This window comes from Furipterus horrens, unplaced genomic scaffold (genome assembly GCF_987537825.1).
Source record: "Furipterus horrens unplaced genomic scaffold, mFurHor1.1.pri manual_scaffold_3, whole genome shotgun sequence".
Taxonomy (NCBI): domain Eukaryota; kingdom Metazoa; phylum Chordata; class Mammalia; order Chiroptera; family Furipteridae; genus Furipterus; species Furipterus horrens.
The window spans coordinates 195,814,227-195,831,129 of NW_028327173.1; the positions used below are offsets into that span (position 1 = coordinate 195,814,227).

The window sequence follows — 16,903 nt, forward strand, 5'->3', positions numbered from 1 at the left end:
GAATATCATATTATAACCAATCCACACAGGTCTAGGGCTTTCAACACTACCCAGGAGGTCTCGGTGGTATCCACTGGCCATACTTTTCTGTGTCCCTGTCTTGCCCCTACTTCTCAGAGGGAAATATTTGCCTTTATCATCAAGACCTCTATGTGCCTTCACATCAGACTTATAAGTAATCACACAAATTTAAGTAAGTAGATTCCCCCAATTTCCCCAATTATATTTTGGAAATACTTTTAACTATAATATAATCCCACCAATGTAAAACAAATATTAAAATTGTTTAAAGGACTTTCCTTTTCTTTTACCAAATGGTGAAGTAAAAGCACACTATTTCCTATTAAATCAGTGCCGGTTCTTGTCTTAGGCAGGTAGCTCTTTGCAAGCCTGAGTTAAATCTTTGGCAGAAACCCAACAATCTCCAGATGGTATCTCCAAGCATGGTTTACTAATCAAGAAAAATAGAAATGGAGTCATTTTGTTCATTTGGCGTAAGGGGGTAGGGCATATTTGCTTTAGTGAAAAATGTGAGTTAAACACATTTTTATTCTAGGCCGATGTGAGTTAGTATATGAAAGCCTAGCCTTTGCTTCCGCTGCAGTTCGTTCTATGTATATAGGAGGATCCTTAACAGACTTATAATTTTGTTTGTAGTATTAATATCCTTTTACAACTTGAACCTAGCTCAAGTTCAAGTTGTAAAAGGAATTTTTATGAGTTATAATGAATAAAATCTGAATTAATGCAAAATTAATGTTTTTCTGCAAAAGAGCTCTATCCACTTTGTACAATATCAGTCCTATTAACTCACTACTCACTATATTCATTTTAGTCTAGAACAACTGAACTCATAGCCTTTTAACTGGTGCATAATAAAAAGAAAACGTTGAGGAAATGTTATTATAGGTTATTATTTGCAGTAAATAATCTATGCTGGGAAAAAAAATCAGCATAGACACAGTAACAGCTTTTGCTTTGTTGGTAATTAAAACAATTAGTTTTGTTGTATGGTACTTCCTAAAAACAACTCATGTTTGTATAGAATTTATAATTTTCAGGAACATATTTTCATATCACAGTTCCTTTGATTCAATAGTCATTTTAGTTGGGTAAGCAGGTGTTAATATCATTTTCTTACAGATAAAGAAATCTAGCCTGAGTTAAGTGATTTATCCAACACTTCTGTTATTTCCAGGTCTTTGTTTGGTCCCTAAGTTCCTAAGATGTTTCCTCCAGGCTGCTAAGTGAAAGGATTCTCACATCCCAGGACAGTAGCAAATCAACTCTTTTTCCCTACATAGATCCCACTTCAAAAAATGATCAAGCAGAGGCCATAAAAGCAGGTGTACCAATCCAGGAAGTGACAGATGCAAAACTTGAACCCAGGTCTTTTAATACCCACAAAAATGTACTAGAGAATATACAAAAACTATCACCCAAATGAAGCAATTTACAAACATCAGTTACAATGGAACCATAATGAAATGATCTGTGAAACTCCCCACAATGAAATCTGCCAGGGTGCCCAAACTGTACAGAGAGTGCAAAGCCCAGAAATCTCTCTTCCAAGTCCCTCACCTGAGATCCTTACCAGCCACGGGCCAGACTTGTGAAAACCGTCTGGAGAGTGCAGTGTCCTCCCAAAGGACCACATAGAGCCCAGCCCCAAAGAGCTGATTCCACAGTCTCCTCCCATAAAGCCTTTCACAAGCCCAAATGTTCAAGTCACTCAGTGTGGTAATGGCTGCAGGCCAAGATAAGACAGTAAAATTTAAGAGTCAGATGCCTCCTCTCCCAACAATAGCAACATGTAAACCAGGTCCAAGAACAATAAAAGAGCCATAACACATGTCCATGTGCTGACACATGCAGCAACATAGCTCAGTGGGAAAAACATCCTGCAGATCCCGTGACAACGAACGCACTGAAATTCACAGGACTGTGGGTTGGGGGGAGGGGCCTGGGGAAGAAGAGAAGAAAAAGGGTGCAGGTAATGGGGGAAATACCTGAAAATGTTGGAGCTCGAAGGATTTAAAGACCCATAGTCCAGCTCTTGAGTTTTACAGAGGAGAAAACGGAGGCCCAAGGAAGTTAGGTGGAGCAGTAAGAGATTGAGAGCACGGGCCCAGGAGTTAGGCTGTCCAGATTTCGGTCCTCAGTTCACCCCTGAACAGCAGGAATAACAAAGTTCACTTAGTAAGTTTAAGGATTAAATAAGATAATATACACCACTGCTTTGTACTGGGAGTAACAAACCCTCAGTACCAATCATGATGATAATTACAGGGGGCCTCACAGAGAGAGGGCTTACTGTGTGCCAGGCCCCATGCCAAGCTTTTGATTAATGTCAGCCACAGCCATCACTGCTACTGTTAAATGACTCCCCCAAGGTCACACAGGTCATTAGAGGACGTCTTGGGACTAGAAAGCAAATGTCATGAAATCACCCCATTTCTGTCTTTATACATCCTGGTTTTAGTGATTTTCCTCTTCAATCATTTTTAGAGCTCTCCTAGATGTTAAAGGCACAGGAACCAAGAAACCAAGACTACTAATCAAAAAGTATGAATGAAAGAAGAGCCCCAAAGATCTACCTCCCTCCCTTAGCGAGTGAATCTCAGATCCAGACATGGGCTGGTTAGTCCCAAGCCTGGTGAAACAAATTTATTACAGAAAACCATCTATCATAATTCCATGGAATAGATTCCAGGTGTTTACCATGCTACAGCCACATCATCCAATAAGCCATCAGACGCCAGACCTTGAGGAGTGCCGTGCCAGCAGCTGGCAACCACAGAGGAACCCAATAATTGTGAGGCTAAGTTCACACACTGGGGATTGGCTTCTCTTCAAAAACCTCACCCCGTTTTTAGAATGTGAATCATAAAGTGAGGCTTAGGATCACCACAAATGAGCAGTGACTCAGTACCAGCAGCAGAACTGACCAACAGATACTAAAAACTTCATTGATGTCTCCAGGTTGCCATTTCACAGAGAAGCTTCTTTGTTAACATCCCGGACACTAGAATGTGCGGGTAGAGAATGCAGTTGGCTGAGAGAATCAGAGTCATAGGAATAGATTTGTTCCTGTCCATCCTGTCATACACATTCATAAACCCTGTTTGTCCAGAAATGCACCAGGCACCCTTTGAAATAGTGGCTCCCAAGCAGTCTGCAATCTACATAGCTCGGGAGATGAAGATACACCAAAGAGCAAACACAAGAAGTCAGGAATAATTGCCTGTTGGAGGCTACACCAGAAATGCTGGTTAGCCACAGAGAGATCTGCAGGGCTGGAGGCATAGGGGACTGGGCAGGTTTCTTGAATTCGAAGGACATCCTTGGCTCTGGACTTCTGGAAGGGAAGAGTAAGGATACTGGGACAGAGGATTGCCGCAAGTTAAGAATCAGTCCTTTGCGGGGCTTGTTTCTGGGCCAGTGAAAAGATCATTCTGATGAGAGCTGAGATGTTTACTAAGGAAATGTGGGGAGAGAGGACTGGTGGCCTTAGTGGCTGAGAAGAGTTCAGTGGAGAGGGGAAGCTGCTCAAGGTTTAAGAGAGGAGAGTGACTCAAGAAAAATTGCCTAGGGGAGATTAACTTTCCTCAGACTCTACAGAGCAGGAGCTTGCTGATGTAGGCTAGTGGCCACAACAGGCCCCCTGTGTGTTCCAAATGTCAGGGGTCAACATCATCAGGAGCATGTACTGGGTACTCTGTGCTGGGCCCATCCAGGGCCTGAGGTTTCGAGGATGAGCAGGACAGCAGCACCGGCCCCTGGTAGCTTACAGGGAGGTATGACAGCAACATACAACAGTAACACAACAGACTTTCTAAACTATTGACAAGTTATCCATCAAAACACTAAACAGCAGAGAGTATGGGCTTTAAGAGCAGTGGGTGGTCATGAGCTACACCTTGAATGGGAGGGGCAAAGACGTCTTAAGTGGGGAATGGTCTAGTTGGCAGTTGGTGGGAGTGGTACAGGATGCACTGGAAAAGGAGGGGTGGGAGCAGTGACAGATCTAAATTTCAGAATGAGTTGCAACTCTTGAAACTTACCCTTTCCATGTCCACTGCCACTACCTTGGTTCATACCCTCTTTGTCCTTCTCATACAATTACTAGCCTCTGACCAATCTCCTTGCCTTTCATCATTGTCCCTTCCAACTTACTACCCCGACTACAGTGCCAGACAATGTCCATGCCACGGCTCATCTTAAAAATGTACTGGTTCCTCACAGCCATAGACTCCTTTCTACTTTGTTAGCCAGAGTCTGTTTCTGCTGCTTAAAGCCAAGAACTCTGATATATGGTACCTTTCCTTGACTCCCACTAATCCCACCTGCCCCTTACCTCTCATGTCCTCTGTATCCTCATAGTATCTTACCAACACTCGTTTATCAGATTATAATAAACTTGTTAGCAGATGTGGCTGCAGCCAATTAATATGTGAGCTCCCTGGGGAAAGGGACTGAGTCTTTTTCTTGTGGAAGTTTCCAACTTTTAGAATATGATCTGGAATTTTGTAAATGTTTGTGGAATTAATGGTTGAGTGGATAAATGAATAAAAGAATGAACAAATAAATAAATGATCAACTAAACTTGTTTGACTATGTAGTAGGCAGCATCTTCAGGTCTTTTGAGCCAGAAAATGTTTTAGGAAGGTTAGTTTAAACACTATGTATAAAATAGCTGGAGAGACAAACTGGATATAGGGCAATATGTCCCTTCTTTTTTATCTAAGACTGTGCTATCCAATTCCAATACAGTAGCCACTAGACACAAGTAACTACTGAAATGTGGCTCATCCAAATTGAGTTGTTCTTTAAGTGTAAAATACATACCAGACTTTGAAGAGTACAAAAGTGTGTGAAATATTTATTTAATAAATTTTATATTGATTACATATGAAAACGACCATGTTTTGGCTATATTGGGTTGAATAAAATATATCATTAAAATTAATTTCACCTGTTTCTCTTAACTTTTTCTTAATGGGGCAACTAGAAAATTTAAAATAATACATATGTGTCTTGCACTATATTTCCATTGGACAGCATTGCTCTTTAAAAGTCTATTCTTTATTTCAACCGTGTTGTTGAAGGATAATTTTCAATAAACAGAATTTGGTGTTGACTCTTTTTTTTCCTTTAGCATTTCATATTTTGGTCTCTATTGCTTCTGATAAAGAGTTGTTTGTAATTCTTATTTCTGCATTACGTTTCTTTTTTCTAACTGCTTTCAAGAATGAACTATGGTATGTGTAGGTGTAGTTTTCTTATATTTCATCCTACTTGAAGTTTGTGTAGTATTTTCAATCTGTATGTCAATTTTTTAATTAAATTTAAAAAACTTTCCTCAAATGTTTTTCTCCCCCTTTCTCTTTACCTGTTTGTCTGTCTTCAAGGTCATTTATTCTTCCTTCTATCACCTTCATTCTCCTGTAAGCTCATCCTGTGACTTTTTCTTCTCAGTTATTTAACTTTTCCATTTTAGAATTTTTTTAATAGTTTCTATTTCTCTGTTGAAATGCCCTATAAATTCACTTATTATGACAATATTTTCCTTTAGCTCTTTGGACATATTTATAATAGCTGCTTTAAAGGCTTTGACAAATCTAACATCTGAGCCATTTGAGGGTTAGTTTCTGTTGACTTTTTTTTTTTTTTTTTACAATGAGTAATATTTTCCTATTTCTTTTTATATCTAATAATAGTTACTGATACACTGAAGACTTTCTGCATTTAATCTTCCTCTGTAGGGATTTGGTTTTTGCCAGTAGTCAGTCTGCCTGCTCACCTTGATCTTTTGTAGGCTTGGTCTTCTACTTCGTTGGATGGATTTGTTTAAAGCCAAAGATGTTTCCAAAGCCCCTCTGACTACTGCAGGACTCAACTTCCAAACTCAAGCTCCCCTCCAGATCTCAACAGCCATTGTTTCTAGGCTTTGTTATGGTGGGCTTAAAGTATGCCTTACTCTAGAGTAGGGATTGGCATAGAGCCACAGCCTACGCCTGGTCTTCTGCCTTTTTTAAAAATAAAGTTATATTGGAACAAAACTAAGCTCATTTATTTACATATTGTCTGTGGCTGCCTTTGCCCTACAATACACAAGCTGAATAGTTATAACAGATGCTCTATGTCTCCCAGAACCTAAAATAATTACTATCTAGCCCTATTTTTTAAAAAAAATTTTACTTCCCTGACCAATGTGGCTCAGTTGGTTGGGCATCTTCCTGCAAACCAAAAGGTCACTGGTTTGATTCCCAGTCAGGGCACATGCCTGGGTTGTAGGCTCAGTTCCCCAATTGGGGCGTATACAGAAGGCAACCAATCGATGTTTCTCACAGCGATGTTTATATCCCTTTTTTCCTCCCTTCCTTCCACTTTCTCTAAAAATAAAAATAAAAAAGTTACAAACCCTGCTCAAAAGCACAGACCTTACCCTAACACACTGACTTCCTGTGTGTTTTCTGGATGCTTGAGGTTTGAATAAGGTATTAGGGAGGTCTTTCTACTGTGACTGGGCTGGAATGCTGACATTCCCCCGGGATGGCTTGACCTCTGGTGTCTCTGTCCCATTTTCAATCCCGAAGACACCACTTTTGGCAAATCTCAGTCCATATATGTGTACTCCAGCCCAACCAAGGATTCCCTGGGGACATCCAGGCACACCTCTGCTCCTCCTTTCCTATCAACTCTCTCCTTTCTAGTGCCCTGCTCGATAGATTCCAGATGCTTCAACTGCCCCAGACTCTGAGCTGTTTCTTTATCCCAGTAGGACTGCTGTGCTCCGAGTAGACCCCAGCATCTACAGTGCAGTCAGGAAACTCCTCCCTGGAAGAGAGCCAAGGTGATCATCAGGCTCACCTCATGAGTTTTCCTTCTCTCCAGATCAAAATATTGTGCTTTCTGTTGACCAAGACCTGAAAAGAGTTACTGCATACATTTTATCCAGTTCTGTGATTGTTTACTGCAGAAGGGCTGGTTTGCAGACAGTTACAGCCAGAATTGGAAGTCCTCCCCTGACACATTCCTTTCTAACTTACATTCATTTCTAAAAAGAAAATCAAAAGATCAGTTCAGATCATCTAAATTAGGGTGATTTTATACTGATATCGTGAAAATATTAATTAGAAGAGAACATTCATAAATCATATGGTCTGAGAAGGAAAGGAGTGTTTCATATAGCTATATGGATTAATTCCATCCCTTCAGAACTGGGACAATGCTTTATTTTGTATTACGCTATGTAATACCGTAACAAAATTCTTGTTTGGTTAATGATCCAAAATAGATTATTTAAATCTGAGAATTTAGCCATCTTTGCCTTATATTTCTTTGCCATATGTAGTCAACAAGACAGCTATTTTGAAAATTTCTGTGTCCACTTACTGGGTTTGAGGTTTCTAGGCAAACACTATTCAACTTTCTGTTTGGGGCTTATGCAGAAACATCTTAAACTAGATCTAAAATTAGATGCCAGTGCCAATTCCAAACTCTAAAGTAAGGCCTCAGCCAGCTTTTTCCAATCAAGAACAAACACCTAAATGACAAAAGGTAAACTGGGAATCTATGGATTCTATGTATTTCTCCAGAGTTTTCTTCAAAGCCAGATATTCAACAAACTTACTGAGCATCTACTATGCACTCAGAATTGGGCACAGCACAAGTTCACCAGGAAGTTAAAGTAACCGTGCTACTTGCTTCATATATTCTCAGAATAAACAGGAGCCTGGAAGGCCCTGCTACCCTGTGGCAAAGACCTAAATCAGATTAAGGACTTGGAACACCACTTCTCTTCCTCCTTCCAAGTGCATTTCCTTTATGAAATAACAGAGTTCTCATTAACAGAACCTGGACCAAATTCACTGAGAACAAAAACACACTCACACATGTGCATGTTTCAACAGGTGCTCTGATGTTCCTGAAAGGGAAAAGTTGAATGGCCCTGGTTGCTTGCTTTTCCTATCTTTTTACCATTGTCTGTTTAAATGTTCTTTTTTACTTTTTAATAAAAAGACTGACCACTCTTCTTCTATTGGAAATTGGTGAATAGAATGAACACCCTAGCCTCGAGTCAAACATATATGAGAAAGAAGTCAAATATGCATATGGCGTATTTCAACCATAGTCAGTGTCTACCCATGATTCTTCATAAAGTAACTCTCTCCTGTTTCTCTTTCAGTCACATACACCAGAATCTCCTATCCCTAGATGTTTGTTCTTGCTTCCTCTAAAGTCACATTATTTGTGTGTGTATACATGCACACACCTGTATAAATACATATATAAATATATATGTATAAGCATACATATGTGTATATCCCAAGGTTATAATTATAAATACTCTATTCTGTGATTTTTTTCTTCAAAACAAATAATTCCGATGGCTATGCTATCCAGCAACTCCATGGCTCAACATCCACAGTCCAGGATCAAAGTCACACTAAGCTTGAAAAACAGGCTGTCTCTGACCTTTGATGCATTCCTGAGGCAGTGACCCTGAATGGTATCCCCACGTACCTGAACAGTGTGTCACATTCAATGAATGGCCATGGTAGGATAAGCTTTAAAATATGCAGAACATAACACTTTCTAGTACTTTGAACTCTTAGAAGTTACTGCCTTATTCCATTTTGGTAAACTCATCTTGGCTTACTTCAGTTTCATATCTGGAATTAGATGCTAATGTTTTGCCTGCATGAAGGTAGAGAGGTGGTGTGGATAATTTCTTTACATCTATATTTTAAAGTCATGGTATATCACGTTGAATGTTCCATCACGAGACTGTCAATTTCCTAGGAGACTCTAGGAGACTTGTGGGTCCCAGTGGTGGTCATATTTCCTGGGCATAACCCTAAGACTTTCCAAGAACCTTAACAAAACATTATTATATTTCATTCAAGTTGATTGCTATAGATTATAAAATGCATCTAATTTCAGAGATTATAAAATATTTTTTTAAATGTATACATATACATGTAGTTCTTAAGAGTCAACAAAATACATACATTCATATTTTTATACCAAATACTTAATAAAATTACAATTAGTATATATTTCCAGGATGTCAAAATTGGGGAGTAAAATAGCATTTCTTAATTTCCCTTTTTTCCCTTTTTCCTTTTTTTTTAGCATCTCTTTCTAAACATGATGCATTTGCGTTGCTTATGAGACATCAAGTGAGATGTCAACTAAGCAGATGGGCATGGGAGTCCAGAGCTTAAGGCTGGAAATACGAATTGGGAAGTCATCATTATACACCTCCATCCTGACCAGAGGTCACCAATTCTGAATACTTATTAAATGAGATAACGTGGGCGAAATTGCTCCATAGACTGCAGAACATTATTCACAAAGCAAAGTCTGCACATTGTTATCAGTCAAGTATAGCAGAATGTGGAAAGGGACAGGACCCTAAGAACAAAATCAAGTGCTTTGGAGACTCTCCTGGGCCTAGAAATCTGTCTCTGTGACTGGTCAGGAAAGCAAAGGCACAGAGAAGGGAAGCGGCTGGAGTGGCTCTTGCTTTATTAACAATGATGTTCACAGACCAACCTTCCTCCCCAACCTTGGCCCCAACCACTGTGCAGGTGCAGGTGCACTCTGTCATTTCATAATGAGGCATGTCATCGCCTTTGTTCCTCCCACCAACCTTCTGACGTAGGTACTATTAGTAATAACCCCATTTTAAAGATGACAAAAGCTGAGGCCAGAGAGGTTAAGTAACTTGATCAAAGTCAGAGAACCAATAAGTGGTAGTGCTGGGATTCCAACCAAAATCGTTCTGACTTTGGAGACTGTTCTCAAACAATTCATTGATCCATTCAACCAACTAACAGGATTAAGTGACTACAATGTGCTAAGCCCTGACTCTGTGCTAGATGTTAGGGATTGAGAAATAAATAATACAGAATCCAGAAAGACCAACTAGCCTCATACTCATGAAGGACTTTAATGAAAGTACACATTTGGTCACAGAAATACACAAAAAGGATTGAAAGATGTGCCTCCTACAAGCTTAAATCCATGTCCCATTACCAAACTGCTCTGCATGGAGAGTTCAATGAATATCATTTATAGCTCCAACAGTTACTTTGTGTGTAGCAAAATTATATCACATGTGGGTTTCTACATGTATGAATATACATTAAAGGTGTTGATTTAGTTAAATGCAAAGATAAAAGAAAGGTCATAATATTTCTCTAATCTTGCCTTGGAAAAAAATTATATCATCATCTAATAGATGGAGAAAAAACATGTGACAAAGTTTAACATCAACTTATGATAAAAACTCTCAACAAAGTGGGTACAGAAGGGAATATACCTCAACATAATAAAAGCCATATTGACAAACCCACAACTAACATCATAATCAATAGTGAAAAAGCTTTTCCTCTAAGATAGTAACCATGATATGGATTATTTCTATTTCAATTAACCACTTATTCAATCTAGTCTTAGGCACAGCAATCAGACAAGAAAAAGAAATAAAAGGCAGCCAAACTGAAAAGGAATAAGTAAAACTGTCACCATTTGTAGATGACATTATACAGAAAACTCTGAAGAGCCCAGCAAAAAAACAAATAAACAAAAAAAAAAAAAACTATTAGAATAAATGAATTCAGTCAAGCTCTCAGACAAAAAATTAATATACAGAAATCCACTGTATTTGTATATACTAATAATGAATAATCAGAAAGAAAAATTAAGAAAAAAATTCCATTTCTAACTGCAGCAAAAAGAATAAAATACCTAGGAACACATTTAACCAAAGAGGTAAAAACAACAACAACAAAAAAATACCAAACACAAAATTGTACTCTGAAAACTATAAGACATGAAAGAAAGAAACTGAAGAGGGCACAAATAAATGGAAGGATATACCATGTTCATGGATAAGAAGGATTAATATTGCTGAAATATCTGTACTACCCAAAGCAATCTACAGATTTAACGCAGTTCCTATCAAAATACCAATGTCATTCTTCTGGGAAGGAGAAAAAATAATCATAAAGTTCATATTAAACCACAAAAGACTCCAAATAGCCAATGCAATCTTGAGAAAAAATAACAAAGTTGGAGTTATCAAGCTCCCTGATTTCAAACTATACTACAGAATTTCTTCAGTCTTTAATATACTGGGAACCTCAGAAAAGGGAAGGAACATCTGTCTCCACCACCTCTAAGAGGCCCTGAAATTGAATGACAACATAGGTTCCTACACAGGATGACGAAAGGTCACAGGGGTAGGGTGGAGGAACTGAGGGAAGCTTCTGGGAAGAGGCTGTATCTAACCTGGATCTTAGCCAGATGAACCGCACACTGATTCCCAGCACCAAGCAGGCCAGGTCCCTCGCCTTTGTCAACTATAATTACGGTAATATCTCTTAAACTCTCCAAACCTGAATCTCACTTAATAGTTTCACAGATTCCTGTGAGGATGAGAAAAATGCTGCATGTAAGACATTTAGCACAGTGAATAACAAGTCCTCCATTATTGTTATCTATTACCGTTATCATTTCTACTAAAAAAGTATGAATAGTAGTTAGCCTGGTCAAGAAACAAGGCATGAACTTGCTGATTTCATTACTGTGGTTAAGGCATTCAGGAAGTGAAAGTGGAAGAAAGGGGGAGATCTTAGAAATTTAGGGGAAGGAGGAAGGAGCAGTGTGAGCTTCAGCCTGAGGCAGGAAACGCCCTGGCCAAATGCCTTCTGAGACAAGGTCCCGGCAGCAGAGACACCACGATGGACAACTCTGGGGCCCCGTTTGTGAGCAGCGTCCATGCAGTGCATACTGCAAAGCCAGTGCAGCTAAAGGCAGCAATCCTGCCTGGATGGGTGCTCCAAGGGCCCCTGAACAGCAGGTGTCATTGCTCTAGCCACCAAGGTGTCCCACTGCTGATGTACCCAGTCATCTGTGCTGTTTCAGTAAATGGCGGGCCGCAGTGTGACTGGCGCTGTCACCTATCTCTTAGGGCCACATGGAAACCACATCTAAAGGAGTCCAATTGTGAGAAGAGAGTCTGCCACCATCCCAATTATTCACTACAGCTGCAGGAACGTGAAATTTCATTTTAGAAGCTCCTGCCAATGCTCCCTATATCAAGAATAACAAGGATCAGAGGAAAACAAAGCGCTAGGCCACAAACCTCAAGCTTGGTGGGTGGTTCTACCATAAAGTTAGCTTAATGTAAATTTGTCTAAAAAACACAGAGCTTTCTTCTCCCATCCTGCCTTCTTGCTAGAAAATAAAACTTTCCTCCTGGGTGGAACAGCCAACTCCCCTTAACTCTTTCCCTCCCATTTCAGTTTTCAGCATCCCTCCCTCCCAGAAGCCCTCACTTACCTACACTCCATCCCCTGACACCCAACATTCCCGCAGCACTGTGCTGCACAACTCCAGGGGGCACCACTCACATCTGATGGAATGGGAATGTGCCCCTTATGTGAACGCTGCCCCTGGAGCTGTGCAACCCAGCAGCCCAGCAAACACACACACACACCCCTGCCTTACCACCCACACTAAGAAAAAGGAGGGAAATGTCAAATGTTCAGGAAAAAACCTTGACTGGGAAACAAAATGAAAGTAGATGCCTATCTCCATAGGAATCCTTGAGCTTATTCTTCCCTCAGCAGAACAAATGAAACAACAGTGATAGGAAACAGCAATTAAGCCTGGGCCCCAGTAAACATCCTAAGGAAACTAGGAATGTGGAATTAATTGGGAGTGGGGATGAAAAGTGAGTTTTAATTTTGGAAATGCTGAGATTCAAGGACTGTGAAAAAGAGGGCGGGTGTAGAACACGGAGATTGGGGGTCTAATTAGAGGTAAAAATTGGAGGTAAAAAGTTAAGACTTTAGAGTCACACACAAAGATGATACATGAAGCCAAGAGAATGAACAGGTTATGAGCAGAGGAAGTGAAATGATAGACTAAAAGAAGACAAAGTATGCCTATATATGGGAAAGGGGGGGAAGTGAGAAGGAAAAGGGGGGCCAAGTGACAGAGCCCTACGATTAGACACACAGAGAAAGAAACAGACGCCTTCAGGGTCACGAAGGCAAGAGAGAATTTTCAAGGTAGGTGACCAGTGTTAAATGCTGTAACGAGACATCATGGGAGCTTGGACAGTCAATGCTGACCCTTAATGTTCACAAGAGAGTTAGCTCCTAGAGGGACATCCATGCCTCTCTCGAGGTATTGCCAAAAGTCAGGGCCAGCTACCCAGAAGGAAAGCAACAATACCCGTGGAATAGAGGGAAGCAGCTACACTGGAAACCCCATTGCAAGGAGTTAATAATCAACAGTTTATAAAGTTTCATGAGTGTATTAGTACAGCCTTGTAAAAGAAGGCAAAAAATGCCCAGCATACACAGTGTTAATTCTGATTATAAGCTTCTATGGGGAAGGACTTTTCCATTTACCTGGCACAAACGGAAACTCACCTCAGAGAAGGGGCAGGAGGTTATTTCCTGGGGCCTTCCCTGCCACAAATTCTCTGAATGACCACAGCAACACTGCAAAACCTTTCACTTTAGTGTCCACAATTTATTAATTTGGGATTGATATACACACTCGTTTGAAAATATGTTGAAAGTACCTAAAGGAGGGGAAGCAGACTTAACTTCTCTCAAGCCCTTTGTGGTTTTCACATGCTCTCCAACAAAATAAAATACCTAGCAAGTAAATACTGCTTCCATAAAAGCTTTTTATCATGCATTTACTGAACATCCCCTATTGTCTGGTTGTTCTGGTGAAATTCTAGGAATAGAGAGAGGACTAAGACCCAGGCGCTGCCTCGGAGAGGGAGAGGAGCAAATTAAAGGACAAATACAACAGTATGCCCAAGGCAGCCCCCAGAAAACCCAGCAGTGCCATTAGCACACAGAGGAGTGACCCCTAGACCAATCTTGGGGTCAGGGAAGGTGATACCTGGGCAGGGGTTTGAAAGATGAACAGAAATTAATTGGGGACAGGGAAACAGGACATTCTAAGCTGACAGTATGACATCTATAAGAACAAAATACGACAATACAATAGGGTCAGTTAGAAGGTACCATTTTACTTAGCCATGTTTAAACAGTTGTCAACATGCAAAACCATTGTTTCTTACCAAAGAGTGTGTGCAACAGACATCCTGACTCTTACGTCCGTCCCCAGACCTCCCCCGAACATCACCCATCACTGACCCCAACCTTGAGGGTAGGTATCAGAAAGAGGGTAGGATCTAAGATAAGAGTAAGATACAGTGTAAGGGGAAGATGGGGCTAAGAAATGAGGATCATTGAGGCACTCAAGATGGGGACACTGCCGAAACAGAAAGATATCCCACCGTGGGTGAAAGTTCCTGAAGACTTGAAAGATCCTGAGGTGTCTCAGGTCCAGACGCAGCTGCTGGAAGCCATGTTTGGCCCAGGCAGATCTCAAATCCCATACATGGAGCAAGTGAGCAAAGCCATGCTTGAGATGAAGGTTCCAGAATCCTCAAACCTCACCGAGGCCGCGGTTTATGGCAATTACCTGTACAAGCTCCAAACGGAGTGGATGTTCCAGTCCATGGCCGAGAGGCACCATCTGAGGCAGGAGCGAGGAATGCTCAGACTTGAGGAAGCCATGAGTGCCCTCGAGCCAGACCCTTCTATGAAGTGAGGCCAGTTTGCAGCCAATGTGCCTGGGACCAGAATGCGAACAGTAGCTTGTGGCCAGAGCTGGCATGGATCGTTCTGGTTTAAACAGTGCTGCAGCCTGACAAGCTTGGGTGGGTTTCTACATTTGTCTCTGAGCCCTGATGTGAATTTTTCCTAAGGTTGCTAATTAAAGAATATAATTTTTTAAAAAGAAAAGAAAAGAAATGGGAATCAAGCTCACGGATGGCCTGAGATACAGTGTTAAGAAGGGAGAAGAAGGAAGGGATGGGATGATGCAGAGCTAGAAAGAGGATGTCTGTTTTGTACATGACCAAGAAGCCTGAAGTGTAGTAGTTTTCTATAAAGGCCCCACTCAAAACAGCTATAACAAATCGTACTGTGTTCACACGAAGACTAGGAGGTGAATGAAAGCACATTGTGCTTTCTGAACAATCGGTAACTCAGGGTGACTGAAGCAGTGAGCATAGGAGTAAGGACAGCAGTAAGATAGGAGGCTGGGAAGGTCAGGAGATAGGTCAGACAGACCTTGCAGGCCATGCCACGAAGGCTGTTTTGTCATAAAGACTGCATTAAGGAGATCACTTACACCAAATAACATGTATTTTAGGAAGGTCATTCTGGAAGTAATGAGGAAGGGGACTGCAAGGTGGGAAGCCCAGCTAGTAAATACAGTGACCAGGCATCACAAGATGAGGGATCAAGAGGAGGGGTTCTTTCGTGAGCTGTTTAAGATGTAAGATCACCAAGAGGGGATAAAGTCTGTTTGGGGCTCATTTAGATTGAGGGAGTAGTGATGTGGTGGTGGATGGCAAAGATCCTTGGAAAACTGGAAAGATTTTGGTGCCATCCACCAAGATAAGGACTTTAGGGGAAAGAATGGTTGAGGGGTGGGAGGGATGTGATGAGTTCCGCTGGAGACCCAAAGAGTGTTTGCTGGCCTGTGGGCGATGTCTCTGGGGCCTGTTAAATACACAGGTAAAGAACCCAGAAGAAGAGAGGTAAGGGTTGCTAATACAGACCGTGAGGTGATTAGTAGCCGTGAGTTCGGATTAGGTTACCCAGAGAGAATGTATAATATGAAGAGAAAGGAGAACCAAGTGTGGGAAGGCCAACATTAGCATGCTGGGCACAGGATAAACAGACGCTCAGAAATTCAGCCTCCGTTGTAGGGAAAATCACCCTGGCTTGCTTAGAACCCAGAGGAAGACCAGGTAAAAGAGATATTAGTGTTCAGTTCAGGAAGGAACTCTTCAGATAATACAGAGTTAAAGGAGCTCTGCGTCGGCTCAAGGACAGCAGAGAAAGGAGAATAGGAAAGCATTAGGCAGAAGTGCTGGGGTTGTGCATTTCTGGATTTCCGGCAATTGAAGAAGTGAAACATTCTTCATCTTTCTGCAGCATGAGCTTCTGTGGATGCCCTTAAGATGCTTTACACATTTACCCTGATGCTTCCACCACACACATGTCATCCATCAGGAAGAGGTCTCTAGATAGGGCCATGGCCAAGGTTCACAACTCAAACTTGAAGAACTCCCCCTAGAACTGGTTCTTAATCTTTTTAAAAAATGTATGAAACCCTAGATCTCTTTGAGATATAATTTAAGCCAGAGACCCTCATCTCTGGGAAAATACACATACATGCAACATGATTTATAATAACTTTAGGTAGTTCACAGATGCCTTTCCCAAAGTCTCTTCATGAATCCCCTGGGGATCTCTGGATTCCCTGTTAAAAGCTCCACCCTAAAACAATTTATCTAGCTCATGTCACTTTCAGATCTTTCAAAACAAAACAGAATCATCCCAGAGGAGTAGAGCAGAAGGAAGCCAGGCACTGTGGCTTCTACTGACCCTGAACTGATAATTCCTTATTTCCGTTTTCAGTAATGTAAAGAATATCTTTTTCAAAGAATACCCTCCCTCCCCGACCCTGCCCCAAGACAAGAGACACACAGCATAAAACCCAAACAACCCAGTCAAACACAAAACACCACAGTGGGCCTCAGGGCTGCAGCTATGGCAGGACCCAGCTGATCTGGACATTATCCTTGTGAAGCAGGCCCCTTGCAGACAAGAAACTTCCCAAGTTCATGTCTGCTGACTGAAGGCAGGCACGTGGGTGTCTCGAACTGCCAGGGACAGCGGCCAGGAACAGGGACACACGGGGTGAGTGTGGCACAGCGTGAGAGTCAAATAAGTATGTGTTGACTGAGGGCAGGTTCTCCTTTTGCCAAGCAGGGTCG

The 16,903-nt window shown here is 41.2% G+C and overlaps 1 pseudogene; it reads left to right on the plus strand.

The window, feature by feature from the left end:
* The first annotated feature begins 14,310 nt into the window (after positions 1–14,310).
* LOC150017128 (developmental pluripotency-associated 5 protein pseudogene) lies at positions 14,311–14,661 on the plus strand (annotated as a pseudogene).
* Positions 14,662–16,903: the final 2,242 nt, after the last annotated feature.